A 20141-nucleotide genomic window follows, 5' to 3' on the forward strand; every position below is an offset into this window, starting at 1 on the left:
GGCTCACACAACTGCATCCCACTTTGCACAACAATCACCTGCCCTGTTCGAGTCCAGCTTCATCCCCTACAGTGTCATTATCTCCCCCAGCCAGGCTGCAGGATGATCTGCAGAGTCCCTCATCTCCTTTTCTTCTGGAGCTGTTCCACTCTGTATAAACACCACTCATTGATGCAGCTGTTGGGAGACTTCCCACATCCCAGGGGAGTGCTCCAACCACAAAATTATCCTCACCCTTGCTCTCGTCCAGTGGGTATTTAATTATTCTTACAAAGTGAAGTAATTCCAACTTGAAGAAAACAAGAGGCACCCGGGTCAGAGTACCCCATCATTATCACAGTAGGGAGCACTCTCCTAGGACATGAGATTTCCCAATCAGACGCTGAAAACACCGGGGGAAGCTGGGAAAAGAAATGTTATTGTTTTCTCCTCCATTTTGTGAATAGTTCCTCAGAATTCATGAGAAAAGCAGAGTTTGAGATAGATAATTATCTGTATGTGTATGTTTCTGGAAATGCTGAAATGAAATGCTTCAACATTTCCAAATTATTATTTTTTTGCATTTAATCCAAAAAACATTTGAGAATGTGCATCATATTTGGCAAATAACCGTGGCCACCCTGAAACCACATTTTTAGCAAATAAATGATTCACTGAGTAAATTTAGCTCATCTTAAATGTCTATTTATATCACGGGAACACACCCTGTCACTGTTGGGACTTCACCATGTTGAGTACTATCCAGAGCTCACAGCCAGACGTGCTCTACCACAAACAGCCTGAGAGGGAAAAATAAAGCCCTGCCTATTTGCTTTTTGCAACAGCACAGATGTCAGCCTCTCTGTCTCAGAAGAGCTGTGCCCCATCCCATAAACCTACCCCAGATACCTCACACCATTTTGGGGCTGGCAAGCAGACCATCACCTTGCCAATCTCCTCTCTGCCACCAGCACAGCAAAGCCATCCATCTCTTTTTCAGTTCCCTTTCCCAGAACAGAGACATCTCAGAAAAACCTTTGCCTTCCACTGGAAATATCCTGTGAATGCCGAATGGGTTAATCCCCTTTAACCAGCATCCCAGTAATGAAAGGTTTCACTCTTTGTCACCTAATGGTCTTGTGTCTAAAATAGAAGCCGAGCTGCCTTCACTCGAAATGTTTTTAATCATTGTGGAATAAAAACCTAGCCTGGCTAGTGCCAACCAAAGAGATGTTTGTCTGCTCAGCAGATTTTATCAAAGCTTCCTTGATGTCTTTGCCTTTGTAATGCTAAGCACTTCACTGTTTGGCACATTTAAAGTAGGATGCGGTACATGTGAAGCATTTCACAGAGTGATGATGTATCGAGTGTGCTTTAGGAAGTAATGAAAGCAGCAGACTCATGATTTTTGAGCTTTTAATTACTTATTAAGTGGCATGACATAAAGGCTACGGGGGAGATTTTTTTTTTCAGCATCCAACTTATTGGCTTTGAAGTCGGTGCCTAAATACCCTTTGTGCCTTTGAAACTTTCCGTCTGCTCACAGGGGAACGTGCTGCTGCTCTGGGCTTTGTTTCACGCTGACCACATTTGTTCGGGGGAGAGGAGCCCAGGGATGGGAGCCTGCTCAGACACAGGTCTCTGCCTTTGCCATGGTGGATAAAGATGAGGGACAGGCTAAATGCCTGTCCTTTGACAAAGGATATAGAGAGGGCCCTCAGCACAGGGCCTGGAGCAATGAGTTCTGACCTGGCCTCAAAAATGCCAGCACTACAGGGGGGAAATAACCATAGCAGCCCCCAGGGTGCTTTTAATGAGCTGAATCACAGTCCGAGTCCAGCTCTCCATCACTCACAAGGCACTGGCACAGCTGGTTTTAGCAGATGTCCCCTCTGACAGAAAGGGCCCGGCAAGGCACAGTGGTTGGCCTCGCCACCATCTCCTTCAGGCCTGGTGTCACCGCTGCGACAAGAATGCCAAAGCTTCGGGAGCAATAAAGTCAGGGGGGGACAGAAAGAAGAAAAGACCTCAGATTTAGGTTTGGGGATTTGTGGGTACTCAAAGCTTTCTTTTTTTTTCTTTTTTTTTTCTTTTTTTTTTTTTTTTTAGCATATTCTGAAGGGAAATACTTTCTTCCCACTTATTCTCGCGATAAACCAGAAGTCTGTGGCCTCACGTGAGGATGGAGCCAGATAAAGTATTTTTCATGATAGTGAAGATGAAACCAGATCCTTCCCTGCCCACCGTTACCAACACCCATTGTGTCACAAGATGTCCTAGTGAGCAGGGATCTCTTTGTTCAGTCAGCAGGTGACCCAGCACTTACAACACCTCTTTTTAACAAGTTCTGATTCCAAGAATCCCTCATGGACCACAAATCCAAGATGCTCACTCTGGCTCCAGAGGCTGCTAAATTCCTGGGGGTCATGTCAAAGCTGGAGCCAAATATATGGGGAGAAACTCACCCTGCAGGTGCCCAAGGCACCCTCTCATCCTCTGGTCTTTGAAAAGGAGGTGTCATTCTGACATCTTGAATCAGTATCAAATGCTCTCTTCAAAGAGAAAGAAAACAGGGAAAATAAAGAAGAAGAAGAAGAAGGGGCTGCTGCTGAAAATCTGCCCCCTCCACTGATGGAGAAATGCAGTGCCAAAAGTGCAATATGTGTATTTTTATCCCCACTGGAGGAAAAAGCAAAGCCACAACTTCCCATGTTCAGTAAGTGACCAATACAAACATACAAGAGCTCAAGTGCATTTCTACCCCCTGGAAAAGTTTTCTTTAATTAGGACAGACACAGTGCTCAGTCAAAGCAACATCAATGACCAGGCACACAATTTGGTTAACCCACTTCTTACAATCTTTTCTACTTGTTCAGATATTCCAGAGGGAAAAAAAAAATTAAAAGAGTGGGAAAGACTAAAATCCACTATGTTTTAGACAGCTGGGGATTTTTTCTTTCTATCATTTTTCTCCCAAAGAATGACAAATACCAGCATGATGCTTTTTTAATTTTCTGAGTCTGCAAAACATTGTCTCTAACTGGATTTTTCTCAGTACTGGTCAGATCTGCACAGGGTCATCTGGGCAGGCAGATGCAAAGGGATTTGTTCAGGAATGGAATGACTCAGGCTGCTCCCCAGTATCACAAGCAGGACATGAAAGGGTTCTGTCCTGGTATTTCCCTGAAGGTTTATTAGGTCATATTATTTAGAAAATGTACTGCATAAAACAATAATTAGGTTTTTTTAAAAAAATCCTGAAGTCTATATTGCTCATGATAGCTTAATTTGCAGTCCTATTTTAGGTATAATTATTTTGCATTTATTACTGCAGGTCCAATAAAGAGCAGAGGTGAATGCTGTCTAAAAAAATAAAAAGGTAGGTAGAGGGCTGAATATTAACATCTTCATTTTACTACTGGGAGCTAAACATCAAAGGGACTAAGGGCCATGTAAAAAAAAAATAAAATTTAACATAAAGAGCCTGAAGAGTCCATTTAGCAGAAACCCAAGTCTGAAGGTGCTGTGAGCATTTAATTTTCAGTTTTTCAGTGTTTTCTTGGACCCAGAGCTGTCCCTGGACACAGTCAGCTGGAAGTGGCCTAGGGTTTAGGTCATGATGAGCTCCTCAGCATCCAGAAATGAGCCATTCCTCTGACTAATTCCCCAGTGGGATCCCACCCCCTCAGTTCTCCATGCCCAGGACCAGCCTACCCACAAAACGGGGCACTGATATCCCTTAAATCTTCCTGTGACATAAAGCTGGAAATCCCAGGAGGTGGGAAGGAGGGTTTGATGTGCTCCACAGCCTGAGGACAACCTCAGCCCTGTCCATCCCACCAATGTCCCTCAACAGCAGGTCAGCAGGGTGGGGACACTGCTCACCCATCTTTTGGAACTGGGATGTTGCATATTGAACAAGTCAAGTGCAACTAGGTGCAAAGGAGAAAAGAGGTGGTGGCTCTTTGCCCCTTTCACCAGATCTCCCTGGACTTGTGGGAGAGCTTCCTTTTAACAGGAGTTTTGGGATCTCTCCAGTTGTTTCAATCTCTAAAGATCAAGTGTCACTATGGCTTACGTTGAAATATGGAGGATCCTTTATCAGACTGAGCCCCAAACAGCTTCATTTCTTGTCATAAGTCAGTGGTACATGAGGGACTGAAACTCACAGCTAATGTGGGGGGATTTCTGCAAATTTGAATCAGGAATTTGTCCTCCTTCACTTGTTGCCCACTAACATCCTTTTTCTGAGGCTCCATCAAAGCACTGGGCTTGTCGGGGCCATTCTCTCACCTGGGACTTTCTTAGTAATATTTATGTAGTAGTTTACTCGTTGCTGAGGGAAGAGAAGTGAGAGAATTTCCCCCAAAAGGCCTGAAGGAGAAGTTGTCCTTGGCACGGGTTGGAGGGGTTGGTGTCATGGTCATGCCTGTCACGCTGCAGGTCATGACAGGCAAAGTGAAAACCACCACGGTGGTGACACGAGCTGAGCTCTGCTGGAAGGGAGCAAGGGCAGTGGGAAAAGTTGGAAGTGGCTTCACCACACCCTCTTTTCACCTTTGCAAGGAGCAGCTCAAAACCAGTCCAGGAAAGCTGAATTTTCATCTCATTCTCAAAATTGGAAGTGTTTCTGTTTCCTTTAATGCACACACACAATTCACGCTATGAGGATGTACCACAAAATAATTTGGGCCCAAAATATATTCCAGCCATGCCCAGTTTTCACCCATGGTACCTCACCAAGAGTCACTCCAGATCAATGTCAGTGTATCTGAAAGCAGGATCTGATCTATCATCTCTTCCAATGAAATAAGAATCAGAGGGTTTAGACACTGATGAGCTATTTTCTCACCCAGTTCTCATACCAATACAGAGGATGAGGGATCCCATCTGTAAAATAATTTATGTTTATTAGAACACTGTATGGTTTAGTGGGTGTCAAATGGGAGCAGCTCCTCAGTCAGGCCAACTGCCACAAGATCAGTGAGCATAAACAAGTGAGATTGCTTGGTGTTACCCATGGCAGGAGCCTGAGATTCCTTGGTGTTACCCATGGCAGGAGCCTGGAGCTCATCAGCAGCTTTGTCTGCTCCAATCCCCGGCATTAAATCTGGAAAACCAGGAGCATGCAGCCTACACGTGTGGGAGAGCATGTGCGGGAGGGAAGGTGAACCTGGCATCGCCTTCACTGGGTATTTAAAGAGCTGCAGAGACTCCAGAGTAGTTTCCCATGTGGACACACACATATGTTCACACTCCCACTCACTTCAGTGTCTCTGAAATGAGAGTATTTTTTTTTTTCCTTTTGAGTTGGTTCCTCTTTAGCGGCATTTGAAAATGAACTGCAAGGAAGGGACTGCGATTCCAGAGAAATAGTCTGGTGCCCAAATGCTTCCTTTAGATGGCTGTATCCAGGCAGCATCATCCAAACTAGTCACCCCCACCTGACTAGCTACTAGAGACACTGAGGTCTCGAGCACAATTCATCTCCTCCTACACAGATGACTAAAATATAGCGGGGGAGCTGTACCCCAAAGTGCCCATTCCTCTCCACTGGCCATAAGGGTGTGTTTGAGCAGATGATTCAGAACAAAAGTGCCCATGCAGGAAGAGATGATGTGCAGATCCACATGTCTCTCAGAAGAGCCCAAGCCATGCTTCTCTGCCCTGACCCACCTTAAAATCACAGAATCACAGACGGGTTTGGGTTGGAAAGGACCTTAAAGACCATCTTATCCAACCCCCCTGTTGTGGGCAGTGATACCTTCCATTTGAGCAGGTTGCTCAAAACCCTGTCCAAGCTGGCCTTGAACATTCCCTGTTGGAACCATTAGCCAATGGCCCTATTTAGGACCATTATTTGGTCCTAAAATACATTAAAATCTTTAATCCAGTCCTATTCAGGGGTTTTGTGTTCACTCACATTTCTGCTGTGTAACTTCCCAAGCAGACAAGTTTTGCACAGGGTTCAGTATCCCCAAAATCCTCCTCTGCAGAACTTCAGTTCTTTTAATAAAGACAATTTTAAAAAAGGGTTCAGATGAGACAGGATCTGGAAGCTCCCCTCACTCCATGTGCACATACAGTCGAAGAATTCACAATTCACATGAGCAACACCCGGAGATAAGATTACACAGTGTGGGCGAGCGCTGTAATCCTTCATTCTGACCCACAAAGAGGGTATCTTTTATTATCCCATCTCGAGGCTTTCGGCTTCAATGGGCTGTGGTTTGTACATCCAGAGGTTTCTGCTCTGGTTGTCTTGACTCTAGCCAGGGGCTCATGGGGCAGAGTTAAGACTTTGAGGGTTTTCTTTACCAGGGCATGGAGTGATTGGACAAGGGGGAATAGCTATAAATAAAAAGAGAGTAGATTTTGATTAGATATTAGGGAGAAATTCCTTACTGTGAAGGTGGTGAAGCCCTGGCACAGGTTGTCCAGAAGCTGTGGATGCCCCTAGAAGTGTTCAAGGCCCGGCTGGATGGGGTTTGGAGCAACCTGGGATAGTGGAAAGTGCCCCTGGCAATGGCAGGGGGCAGGACTGGATGATCTTTAACATCCCTTCCAATCCAAACTATTCCATAATTCCACATTCCTTTAAGGCTTCTCCCCTCAGGATGCATGTCTGCAGCTCAGTTTGCAGGATCAAATATTCGCAGAGGAATAATTCAGCAGCATCTGAGAACTATTAATTCAATATTTAGGTGACAGCTTTTAAAAGAAGATTTGAGTGCACCACAGACATTAAGGAAACCTCACTCTTTGTGCAGGCTTAGTGAGAGTCCAGAGAGCAGCTCCAGAGCAGGTGACGAGGCAGCAGCCAGGACAGGGCCAAGCCTCCTGCCTCCTACCCCGTGCTGCTAACCACAAAGCATCCCCTCCCCTTTGTCAGGAAGGCTAATCCTGTAATGTGACTCTTGAGCAACGCTTAGGAGCCTAAATAGAACTTCATTCCAAAATAGCGCGTATGAAAATGAAGATAAGGCTCAACAAGTTGTAACAGATGCCTGTTAATTAGTCACTGCAAGGCACTTTCAAATGCAAGCTGTGTTTGGTGCACCAGCCATCCACAAAGCTGCTGTCCCCTCTCTTCTCCAGGCTTGTGTGAAGAGAAGGGATGAGCCTGGGCACCCTCATGTCCCTTAAACTCCCAGTCTGGCTGCAGCTGCTTGCTTTCTGACACTGGGCTCAGCCCAGCATTAAAAAAGCAGGAATTTGGGTTTCACACTTGCACACAAATCCCAGCATCAGACAGTTCTGTGAGTGTAGGGCCAACTCAGGAAAAATCAGCCAGGACTTATGTGTCCTTATATAAGCACTGACAGCACACACTGGTATCATTTTATTACTTTTGTCTTGATGCTTGCATTTTATCTTCATTTATATCTCATATTTCTGACCCCAGCAGTAAACAGTTTTTCCCTCTTTCATAACCCTTAATGATACAGGTTCCTTTTTTTCTCAACTCTTTCAGATTACCATTTAAATTAACTATATAAATCAGGCTCTGGCCTCTATTACACGGGAAAACAATTGGGTTCTGTTTAACTTAGGAATCTGCAGTGTTTATAGATAGACAACCCCGAAGGTAAGTTACTAAACTAGTTTCTAGTTGCATTGATCTGTTGCCAGAATACATAAATTATTAACTGAGAAGTAACTCCAGAGAGTGTTGTGTATTTAAGTTCATATTTGGTAGGGCTGGGGATATGTGGCTTGGCCATAAGTAGACACTAGAAATATTAATCACTTTCAAGTAGAATTCTATATTTTAATTGCCGAGAGGAGACTTCTTTATTTCAGTGTCTGAGTAAGAAACCTTTCCCCTGCTTAATTTAAGTTACTGCAGTGCAATCCTATGGGAAAACTCCCACTGATTTCCCTGAGGACTCCAGCGTTGAGTCCATGGGAGTCTGACCATTTATTTTGGTTGATCAGAGTGCCCAGATCCCTCTGCCACCTAAATCTGTCTCTCTTGAACTCCAGCTACTCAAAATTTAGTGTTCTGTCACTGGAGCACTACGTGGAGAGTGAGATAATAGAGTTTTCCTCCCAAAACGACACGAGGCACTCAAAATACTTGACAGTGCCAAGGTCTGGGTGAAGAACACTCTTTTCTGCTCTTTTGTGTTAACCAGGAGGCTGACCCGAGGTTAGCTGTCCTTGAAAGCATGGAGGGTCACAGAAAAATTTGCATTTGTTCCCTGGCTGCCTTTTTGAGGACTGAGACAAGTCTTTTCTTGATAATTAGGGGATGTCACTGGGGCATAGCACGTGCCCATCGAGGAGCACAAGCTGAGAAAACACATTTTCTGTTTATCTTCCAATTCTCTTTAATTTCTGAGGTGTGTGACTTCAGTCCTCTGGAGGTGAATAGGACAAGATGTGGCATCCTGGCTGCCCCATGGGGCCAGCCTGACTGCAGAGGATGGGGCTGTGAGGAATGCAAGCTGTCTGCATGCCACTCAGCCCCTGGGTCGATTCTGCACTAATTCCAACTTGCCTCTCCCACCTCCTTGGAATAAATTCTTTCCCAGCTGAACTGCACTCTGGCCAGCAGCTCAGAGGGGAAGGGAGGTGACAGCCTGAGCAGGCTTGGACTGTCACCTCCCTTCCCTGTGCAGGTATCACTCCACACTTGGCCTTGTCCTGGAAAATCAGGGAAATTTTTGTCTCCACAGCATGGGGTGTCAACCCACTTCCCACACAACAGGGAGAAATCCAAGTGTGATGACTGTCACCAAAAAGAAACTGTCTTGCAGGAGCAGCCCAGAGCCATGAGGTGCCCCATCCCTCTGCTTGCAGCAGGTCCATCCCAGAGCAGCTCAGGGAACAACAGGAGAGACATTTGCATGGGCAGCAAGTCAGAATTAAACAGCCACATCCAGCCACATCTTGTCCAGGCACCTACGTACAGCATCCCTGCTGTGAGAGAAGGGTGTTCACCTTTTGTATAATCTTCACCCACGCCAGAAGAAAAGCACCTTTTTGGCTGTACAGGTGCCACAAATATTTTAGCAAAGCTCTGTGGTTCTTTGCAGTTCAGTGTAAGCTTTTAACTTGGGATTTTTTTCTGCTTCAGAACTGTGAGGGGCTGAAGGATGAAACCCATGGCCTTTGTTTGCACAGTACTTGAGGTTGTGCCATGCTCATGTCTGGATCCTGCTGCCTCTGGAGCTGTCATTGAGCAATGCAGAGGTGTGGATTTCAAGTGGATTTAAGCACTTAAATGACTTTAAGCAACAGGGATAGACAGATTTGCAGGATATCACCCAGGAAGTCCACAGAAACTCAAGTAAGGGAGCCCAGTTATCTAAAGATGTGTGACAGCTCTCAGGCAAACTTTTCCTCACCAGTGGCAAGACTGGCAAATTTCGTGGAGCTGAGTGCTTCAGGAATCAGTTTTGGATGCCCTGCTCATTTTATGTCCTTCTCTCATAGTTCCTTCTCCAGGGAGGCCCAGTCTTCTGAGGTGTAGCACAGGGCTTTGAGATTAAAAAGAGAAATGTCTTTCTTTCTGTATTATGCATCTGTGGTTCCTAGAAATCAAAATAAAATTGACCCTGCGCATTTAAGAAATTCAAAGATTTGGCTTTGCAACTCTCAAAGGCCCAAAAATTTAATTTGATCTGGACATTTTTATTATATAATGGTGTGGGTGACATCTGGACTGAAGTGCTATTGCCAGGGTTTTGTGTTTTAGTTCTATTCCCCAGCAGCAGCAGAGGGACCAGGGTAAAGTGGAAAGTTTTGTGGTTGCAGTTCTGAGTACCTTGATAGATTCCCCCTTTGTGATTTTCTGCAAGTCACTTTATCCCTCTGCAGAAGTTCTCCCAAATAAAACAAGGGGGAAAAAACCTTTCCCTGCACCAGGACCAGTTTCTGAAGATGCTGTCAGGATGTGAGAGGCTTAGAGGCCACCGAGATGGGGAATGGTCCAGGTGCTGAGCTCCACTTGCTGTGACTGAGGTGGAGCTGCAAAGGTTGAGGCAGCCGTGAAGCTGGAGACAAAACTGAGACAGAAAACCTGAATATTGTGACAACTTCTGTATTGATCCTCCTCTTTGTCTCCCTGAAGTGCAGCAGCAGAATTGTGGTTAAGAGCCATATCTGGAGAGCTTTTGTGGTAGTGAGTGAGCAGTGATCTCCAGAGATAAGGGGCAAGGCAAACACTCTGCTCTGTGAACTGCCTCTGCAGACAGCTGTTCTCTGCCTCATAAGCTATTAATTACCAGATGTTAAAATTTATTTATTTTTCCTGAAAAGAATTCTGACAGCATAGGAGAAAAAAAATAATGGAGGGGAAAATTTTTTTTTTGAAAAAAAGACTACTCATTTAAAAATTCCTCTTCTCCCTCCAGTTTTAAAAATGCTTCTGGGTTGCTGAGCTGTGAAATATGATGTCTTTTTAAGAGTTCTAAGATTTTTGCCCAGAAGGAAGAAAATACTGTTCAGGTTTGTCTCTCGAGGATTTAATGATCACATTGTAAATTTCTCTGGAGAAATGAAATTGCAGTCAATGGGTAATATCCCATCTAATGCTGTTTTCCCCTCTTTTCTTCCTCTAAGGCCTAGCCTCTCTCTTCAGACCTCTGGGATTTTCTGCATAGTGGGAGGATGCAGAGACACAGGGTGATGTGCCCTTCACAAACCAATTTAACACATTCAAATATTATTCCTGCTCCAGCTTAAATCTTCCTGCTTGATCTAAACCCCTCTGTGCCCTAAAAACAACACTGTTCAGTGTCCTCAAAGGCCAGAGCCACTGAAATAAGGGAATTTTTCTATATAGCTGGTGTATGATAGTCCAAACATCTGTGCTCCTGCATCCCAGCACGTTTCAGAGGGATTCATGTCACTGGAAGGACACAGGTACTGGAGAATAATGATTTCCATTTTCTCCATCATCTCTGCAAGGCATGTGAAACCAGCCTGACTCTTTGCTCAGAACAGCCTACAGGGAAACCTGTGAAAGAAAGAGACAAAGGGGCACAAAAAAAGCTGTTATTTGTTTAAACATCAGCCACCAGCCATGGAATCAGAGACTCACAGGATATCCTGAGCTGGAAGGAACCCACAAGGATTGTTGAGTCCAACTCCTGGCCCTGCACTGGACAGCCCTAAGAATCCCATCCTCTGAGTTCAGCTGCTCAGCTTCAATCCTGGACACAGGCAGAGCAGCAAGAATCCTTTTTGGAAGCTGTGGGGTTTTTTCCCCAGAGTCACATGTAGAACAAAGGGAAAGTCCATTTTTGGGGTAGGAACACTCATCTGGCAATGGCCAAAATCAGTGGTTTAGTGTTGTCCTTCACCCTTTCCTGACCTAAACCCTTCCTACCATCTTTAAGCTCAGAGCTTCTAGCTCTGGTGTTGGCTTTTCTGTCTTTACCCACCTTGCACCAAATTTTTGTCACAAATACTGCAAGATAAGGAGGAAGGATTTATTATTTGCAAGAGCATTGGTACCCTTGGGCTGAGGTCTCTCCCAGCCTCAGGATTTATGCATTTTATTATTTTCTAACCAGCAGCAGTGTGTGACTCTCAGCCCTTTGTTTCCCAGGCACCTTCAAGAAAAAAAAAAAGCACAAGACTCCCTTGTTATCTGGTTCCTGCCTTGCAGCACAAATCAGATTTCCAGCTATGCCCTGCTTTGTCCCACAGTATTTTTAGGTCACATCTTACCTTATTTGCTCATCTTTTTCCTGGACAGGGGTTATTTCCATGTGTGAACAGGCTGACCTGGCCACTCACAGCTGCTGCATTGGAGAACACCATGGAGAAGGTGAAAATGGCATGAAATGTTTGAAACCCTGGCCTGAGATGGATGGAACACCTCTTATCCAATCACCAGGGCTGGTGTGTGGTTTGGGGAAGGAAAATGGCTGGATCTAAAGCAGGGGGGACCCCTGCCCTCTCCTCACACCCACTCAGTGCTGAGCTTCAATTTGCAAGGCAGAAGATGAGCAGGTTTAATACCTTTGGGCAGATTTCTTCTTTGTTCTCCCTGTTTCCTGCTGCCTTGATAGTCACAAATGCCACAGGTTGTGGGCAGGAGAGGTGGTGGGGCCCTACACAGCTTTCTCACTGCCTGATGGGGCTTAGGACAGGACAGGACAATCCCCTCCTTCAGCTTGGGGGATCTGGTTTCCTTCTCCTTCCTGTGAGTCAACGTGCCTGATCACAAAATAAATATTGTACAGTATTCCTTTGGAAAACACAGGGCATCCGTGCTGCATCTTACCCCTCTGAGCAACCCACTGCTGCACAAGGGCACCTTGAAGGACTTGTTAACATCAGGGTGGGACACCAAGCCTTGGATGTTGTCTCCTGACCACTGGCTTTGGCCACAGCTTAACACAGAAAAGCAAAAGTAACTTCAGAGTGCACCTGGAGATGGGCCTAAGCCACAGATTCAAATGTGAGTGAAGACAGAAGGTGTTTGGCCCAGTGCTTTGGTTCTAGTCCTTAAATAAAGCAATTTAACTTACAGAGTGCCTGGCCCAGAGGAGCTGGTAAGAAGGAATGGAAATCCTCCACCAGTAGTTGTGGGTTTCATCTGGAAATCTGTGGAGAGTGCTACAGCCTCTGCTATGAAGACATTGGGCCAAAGCATCAGCCTTGTCATTTAAATCACTGCTGCAACACAATTTCACTTGACATTGGCACACAGCGTCTCCACACACCTACATCACTGTTTCATAAAATGCTCAGCCTGGCAGGATGCAATCCCAAAGGATAAATTAATAATAAGCCACATATACAGACACGAAATACTCAGAATTGCATAACAGTTCCAGAGATGAACAATCCATATCAAGTTGGGAAAAACTACTCTGTTTCAGATCCCCTGTCAATGGGCACATTCCTACTTTGTGCTGCCAATATTTGCTGGATTTAGTGTGGCATGGATTGGATGTGACTCATGGTAAAACAGGCAAACCCTGCCCAAACTAGAAGCATCCCATTTAGTGTGTTGAAAAGGCACCAAATTAGCTATTTCCTCAACATTTACATAAATTTTTTTGCATGAAACACGCTTCAGGGTGCATTCCCTCTCTCAATCTTCTGATTTATTAATCTTCATGGCATGGGCATAATTATTTTCATGGTTCTGCCATGGTTTCTGCAGGCAATAAGTCTAAACAATTATATCACCTTCTTCTCTTGCTTCCTCTGTAGCCTCCCAAAGCCAGTGCTCTCCTCCTTTGGGCAAAGCCTGATTTCCTCCTTTCTGCTCCCAACCCACCTGAAAGGAAAGGGATTAAGATGGAGACAGTTGTGCTGGCTGCAAGTCTGGCTGTGTGGTGAGGAGAGACGGGATGGCTGCAAGGTTCCCACAAAGTGGAGGCTCCTTCCAGCCAGGGCTTCTACTTGGCACCCTCCAGACACAAGGGTGGAAAGGCAGGAGCAGCCAAAAGCAGCTTCAGTCTCCTCTGTCAGGGCAAGGAAGGTGATTGTGGGAGAAGAGAAGGCTCTACCCAAGGGGTTCAGAGTCAGTCAGAGCCTTTCTGTAAAGGGTGTTTTGGGTACTGCCAGTAGAAAAAAACCCCACAGCCCCATGGCCTCACCCTGTGCACATTTTCCTGTAGCTTCTTTCTTCAGGTGTCCCTGGCTGAGGTGCTGGGAGCTGAAGTGATGTCCTCAGGAACTACCTGAGGAGCAGGGACACAGGTGAGTTCCCCTCACTCCTTGCACCCATCTGACCACATGGCCAGGTCCTCCTCCTTCTGCTGGGCTGGTCTTTCACCCTCGACACCACAGTGCTGGCAGGGTCTCTAAATGGTCTCTGTCAACCAACTTCAGCCCTGTTCTTAATTGATTTGATGACATTTTCTGTCCTGGGGCAGAGCCACGGGTTTGACTCCAGGTGGGTGTCATGTTCCCTGTGTGTCTCCAGCATTTGGAGTCTTGTTTGATCATTTCAAGCTATCAATGCCTGCTTGGAGAAGCCAGCCCATGCCTGCTGGCAAGGAGATTGTTTCAGGGCCCTGTTTTGTGAATGTCAACTCCCTGGACCTGCTGGACAAGGGAAAATGGGAGACCAAGCTGACTTGGGCTCCTTGTGCTTTGCCCCAAATAGAAACCAGACCAAGAAACGATTGCACAGTGATGTCTGTGCCTAAAACATCCCAAAATCGCACACTTTGAGTAATCAGAGCTCTCTTTGCCACTGAGAAAAATAAAAAATATCACATATTGGCTAAAAGCCGAGTGGCAGTGCTTGCAGCCAGTTGCTGCTGATGCCAAACGAACCTGGCTGGCAATAACCAGCTGCATTCCCACCCAGAGAGCCAAACTTGCACCCAAAATCAGAGCAGGCATGCAGGCAGCAGAGCAGGGGACTCTGATCCCACTTAGCACATGGCAAACACGAGTTTTTTTAGTGGATTTCTTCCAAGCTCCTGCCAATAATGCTAAAATCATAATCTGGCCTCTAGTCACTGCTTGGTTCCAGGGACATGGAAATATTTTCTGCTTGCTGCTGGGTGAGCTCTCCTCACTCTGTCTGTCATTGGGATGTTTTTGCCCCTCACAGCAGTGCTCAGAAGAAGATTGTAGACATGAAAGAGGAAAAGAATTAGAGCTGTTACAAAAAAAAAAAAAAAAAAAAGCCAGCTCTTCCCTGTGATTTTTATCACAGGCAGACAGCAAACCCACACAGCTGGGTGCTGGTGTCTGCCCAGCCTGGGAAGAGCAGGGAAGGGCTGCTCTGGGCCAGATGCCGACCTGTGCTGGCTGTGGAGGGCAGGAGAGCCTGGGCTGCAGCAGGGCCTGGCAAGCAGCAGCCCCCAGAGAGCCCCTGTGATGGCTGCTGACACTATTCCCAACCAGCCCTGCTCAATCCTGTGCCAGCTGGATGTGCCAGCCCATCCTCAGGACCCAGGGGATGGAGCTGCAGCACCCAGGCTGCTCAGTGGGGTAGACATTGTGAGGTGTATGGTTCTTCCCAATGTGCAAAACTCTGCTGACCTTGTGGGCATTTCTCTTCAGAAAGAGAGGTGAGCTCAAACTGCACCAGGGGAGGGTCAAGCTGAACACCAGGAAGAATTTCTTCATGGAAAGGGTTGTAAAGCATTTGAACAGGTTGCCCGAGGAAGTGGTGGATTCAACATCCCTGGAAGTGTCCAAGAAATGAATGGCTGTGGCACTTGGTGCTATGGTTTTGTTTGGCCAAAGATTTGACTCAATGATGTCAGAGGTCTTTTCCAACTTTAATGATTCTCTAATTCTGCAGTATTTCAGTGTACAGGGTGCCTGGTCCCAGCATCTTCCTCCCTTGAGCTGTCTTTCCTACTACCTCTCACCCAGTGCTGTGCCTTCACAGTGCCAAGGCCGGAGCTTTAGTGCAGGCAAAACCTTCCCTGAGAGTTTTCCATCAGCGTTCAGCCCTTACACCAAGGCTGAGGGATCCAAGCCCCTCTTTTTCCTCTCAGAGCTGGAAGGTTCAGGCTCAAACCCAGGTGTAAAGCTGGCTCTGCTTCACCTTGTGGCAGGCTGTTCCCTCTCCTCCTGGGACCTGACAACCCTGTTAGTGGCAAATGTCCTCACTGTCATTGGTGCCAGGCAAATCTGCCCTTGGGCACCATTTGGGCAAATGGCTCCAGGGCCACCTACTCCAGAGGCTTTTTCCTGGTAATTTTGCTGGCACAGTGTGTACTCAGACAGGTCAGGTAGCTGTAGGGCTGTCCCCAAAGCCTGTCTAAGTGCAATGGCTTGCACCTGGCTTGGGATTCTTGACAGGGAAATGAGTTTCCATGCCATTAGCAAACAAACTGAGAGCAAATTGCATCCCCTCGTGCTAGACATCCTCTGCTTCAGGCTGAAGGAAACCTCTGAAGACAAACGCAGAGGAGGACACAGAGTGATAGTCAACTCTGCAATGTGCTGCTCTAGAGAGGAATTAAAAACAATCCCATGTATAAATAACCCCCATCAGTGTCCCCTGTACTTGCTGTTCCTTTGTGACTTTGCTGAAACAGGAGACCGAGGGTCCTCCAGCAGCAGCAGCTCAACACAATTCGCAGGGCAGGGAAGCAGTTGTGAAAGAGTTTGGGAGGAATAAAAACCCAGTTGGAAACTTCACTACCAATATTTATGACGCAGAGCCAAAGGCTCTCATCAGGATTTGGTAAGACAAAGTCCTGCAGTGTCCCTCATGAGAGGGCTGGGGACCTCAGCTGGTTTCTCTCCCAAGGCGTGATGCCAGGCGTCTTGCACAGTTCCCAGTTTCCATGTGCCTTTGCTCATGTTTGCAGGCTTTTGAGAGTTGCAAAATTTCCCCTTCCACCGTCATCCTGAGGAGGGTGGACACTAGCACTGTTCCCAGCCCCAGGGTCAAATTGCTCAGCCTTTGAAGATATTTCCTTGGAGTCCTTGAGCCTGAGTTTCTTGGCCTCTTTGAAGTTTCCCCTTGATGTTAGTACATCTCTGGGTGACTCAGTTCCCTCCCTCTCCCAGTGAGATCAGACCTTGTTTGCCAGCTTTGTCTTATATCCCCCTGCTCAGATATGTGGTCTTGGGCCACTGAGTTCAAGGGCCCTGAATTTATGATGGACTCTGCATGCACCAGCATCATTTCGTTGCTTCTTGTTGGTATCACATTTCCCTGGTACAGGGGTCTTTGAGGAATCCCTGCTTTCTGGAGGTGAAATTCTACAGCCCAGCTTCATAGGTCCCAGGACTCCTACCAACCATGAAAACCCTCATTTGTCCCCAGTTTTGCTGTGTGGGACTGAAATGAGGATGAGAGAGCCAAAACACCTCTCCTAGAATTATGAGGAAAATCCCTTTGACCTTTTTATTCATCCTTCAGGAATGACTCCTTCACTCCTGGGGAACTTTTCCAGCTGCAGTTGTCTCCTGAGGGCTGCCGTGGTCACCTTCAACAGCAGGAATGATCCTCGAGCTCTTCACACTGCCCAAGGCTGGCACGAGCTGCACGTTGGGTTTTGTTGTCCATCATGCAGCCACAATGAGCATGCAGAGCTCACAGCCACACAGAGCCAGGTTTAAGCGGAGTTGCCCTTATCTGACATCCATTGATTTAGGCCTTTAATCTGGGAAGGAATGTGCTGCAGGTCACAGGAAGCTACTGGATAGTTCCACAATCCTCATCGTGTCCCAGTCTTGCAGCGTAAACCTCTCAGGCATGTTTTTCACCAATGCAGATATTTGTGGAAACCAGTCCCTCAACTCAGTCTCCTTACACCCTCTGACCCCTGAAACCTGGCATCTTTTTTGGAAAAAGCAAGGATTTAAATGCTAACAGCTGGAGGGCAGAAAGCAGAGCCCATCCCTACTCTGCTGGCACTGCTGGAATCACGGAGTGAGAAGGATGAGATGGGGAAACCCAAGGTAAACAGGCTCATATTAGTGCTGGTATCCCAAGCCAGCAGTGGCTCTGCTCCCACATGAGAGTAACCCTCCCTGAGCTGGGGAGCTGGACTGCTTGTGGAGCTACAACAAAGGATTCAGACGTGTTTCCTCTTGGAACAGGATGAAGCGAACCGTCTGCAACCCCATCCAGTGGGCAGGTTGTCATCCCCCCTCTCCCTGCCTCCCTCCAGAGAAGCAGCTCTGCTTCTCATCCACATCCACCCTCCCCTTTGAAAGCCAAGCTTCCTGCTCTGGGCTATTTCTGATCTCCAGAGCCAGGCTGCCAAGTGCCCAAGGATGATCTGGCCAAGGGGGGCTGGTGGGGCAGGGCAGGGACCTGAGGTGCTGGGGGGCCATTGAAACAACTTTCCTCATCGAAACAAGGCAAGATCACAGAATCATAGAATGGTTTGGGTAGGAGGGGACTTTAAAGATCATCTACTTCCAGCTCTCAAGACACTTTCCTGGTCATCTGTGTCCAAGCAGACAAAGTTCTCTCACCCCCGTCCCAAGGCAAAGAAGGAGTTGCCATATTTTGGCCCTCATTTTCAGATGTTCTGGTGTTTCTACATGTGCATTTATTCCCTCCTATTCACACGGATGTATAACCAGGCAGCAGCTGTAATGTAATACCAGAGTCCTGTATATAACTCTGAAAACACCACTGGAGCAGCCCTATTATCGTGAGACCAATCTGAGCAGGAAATATTATCATTACCAGGGGGCATTATTTTTTCCAATCACACTTCATATCAGTTGTCATCAAACCCTGTGTTTTATATAGTGTTACAATAGCCACAGTTGCCATGAATTGTCTCTGGATGGACTGTAAGTATTAAAAACAAAATAAGAAGCATATGTTGGAATGTCTGAAACTAGCAGACAAAACTCCAGGCTTTGACAACGTTACGGGTTTTTTGGAAGGAGCCAGATTTTAGCAATAACATTCCACTTTTGTGAGTCTACCCACCAGCATCTAACCTGCCCTATAACATCTCACTCGAGTTTACAATTTCCTTCACCTCCTGTTCCTCTCTAATGTAAACTCTCTGGCTTTTCTCGAGCGTGTGGCTTGGAAGAGGAATAGCTCCAGCCTCCCAGGTGCCAACTGGAAATCTTCCTTCGCAGTGGACGAGCAAGAAAAAATGCACAATCTAAGGAAAGTGCTCATCCACAGCTCACTTTTTCCCCTCCCTGCTCCTGTTCTAGCTGTAGCAAAATGTCAAAGGCATGATGCACACATTCCTTTGAAGCCATTCCATCGCCTGATGATCCATTTTGCTTATGAAAGGAATGTACGCTGGGTGCTGGGATTTTTGTTGGAAGGCCTCAGCAGCCGTGGAATAACTGCAAGGAACACTGCCAGGTTTCCCCCCCTTCCCTACACATTCCAAAACATCCATCCAGCGAGCAATAAATAGCAAAAAAATATTAATTACCCAAAGGAAGAATTCTCTCCTGAACAAATATTGGCTTTGTGACAAGAAGGAGCTTGTGAAATGTGTGTTTGCCTACCAAGCCCACTCAGTCTATTTCTGATTCCCAAAGAACATAATGACCTGTGTGCCAGATTTTATTTGGGCTTTTTTTTTTTTTTCTTTTTTTTTCTTTTTTTTTTGCATGGCCAGCAAGAACTGTAACAAACATTCAGGAGGGAAAACACTCCATTGTTGCTTTTGGTCTTATGGTGGGTTTTGTTCTCTGCTTTTAACTGTGCTTCACTTCTGGAGCTGCACAGAAAAAAAAAAAAAAACCAACCCTGTTATTATTTTTTAACTTATTCACCAGTTCTCTCAGCCTTCCCTGAATACATTTACTGCTTAAAAGTGTTCAGTAAATGAGCTTGAGAGAAATCAGTTTTGAGCTATTATATACCACACACAAAAACAGAAGCACATGCACACTTATATATATATATATTTTTTATAGATATATTTTATATATATTTTTATATATATACCTATACATACATACATATACATATACATATACATATACATATACATATTTTCACAGTTACATGAGTAGGGGCTTGATCCTGGGGCCACATGGGTTAATTAAAAAAGTATAACTATAGAAAAGCCTCCAATCCACACTCCAAAGCAAAAATGATGGTGTCCATCCTGTGCAAAGTGCTGTGCACAAGGGTCAGTCTTTGAAAAACTTGTTGCAAATGAAGGTGTGCAGCTGATTTTCCTGATCCTGTGGCAAACCCCACCCACCCTCATCCCTGCCAGCAGGAGCTCAGCTCTTGGAGCTCCTGCAAAGCAGGACCTGTGGTGAGCATGAGAGTGGCTGGACTGGGCCAGAGAAAAGGTCCAGCCTGCCCAGAGCCCAGCAGAGCCAAGCAGAGATGGCTGGGGATGGTGGGGGGGTGAAAATGCTGTCCCCAGGGTCTCCCCCAGCCTCACCTTTCACAGCTCAGGGGCTGCCTGAGCTCACTGTGGGGTTTCTGTCTTTAAAAACCCTTTGCGTTTGACTTCTCCAATCTCCCTTGAACCTGCAAACTGAGAAGTTTCTTGCAGATTGGGAGGGAAAGAGAGCTGGGGAAAGGGGATGTTTCTGCTCCCACTTTGGTTTGCTGGATGCAACTCCCTTCTGCCAAAAGGAGTGTAGGTCACCCTGCTGTAAAACTTCCATGGCATTTCCCCAGCAGGTCCCACAATCTTCACAGGCTACTTCCCTTTAAAACAGGCTCAAATATTTTGGTGTAACAGGAGCTAAAATACCATGTTGGTCTAACAGGAGCTAAAATACCATTTGGTCCTTGCCTCACTTGTTTTGGG

General features: G+C 46.2%; 1 long non-coding RNA gene across 2 annotated transcripts; it reads left to right on the forward strand.

The window, feature by feature from the left end:
- The first annotated feature begins 1352 nt into the window (after nt 1-1352).
- On the forward strand, nt 1353-19271 carry LOC135303392 (uncharacterized). 2 transcript variants are annotated; one of them, XR_010364915.1, is made up of 3 exons: nt 1353-1616; nt 3314-3358; nt 16793-19271. It is a non-coding gene; the product is annotated as an uncharacterized LOC135303392 (long non-coding RNA). The 2 variants fall into 2 exon arrangements; XR_010364899.1 differs by lacking the exon at nt 1353-1616 and adding an exon at nt 1908-2017.
- Nucleotides 19272-20141: the final 870 nt, after the last annotated feature.

Source organism: Passer domesticus, chromosome 1, assembly GCF_036417665.1.
Source record: "Passer domesticus isolate bPasDom1 chromosome 1, bPasDom1.hap1, whole genome shotgun sequence".
Taxonomy (NCBI): Eukaryota; Metazoa; Chordata; class Aves; order Passeriformes; family Passeridae; genus Passer; species Passer domesticus.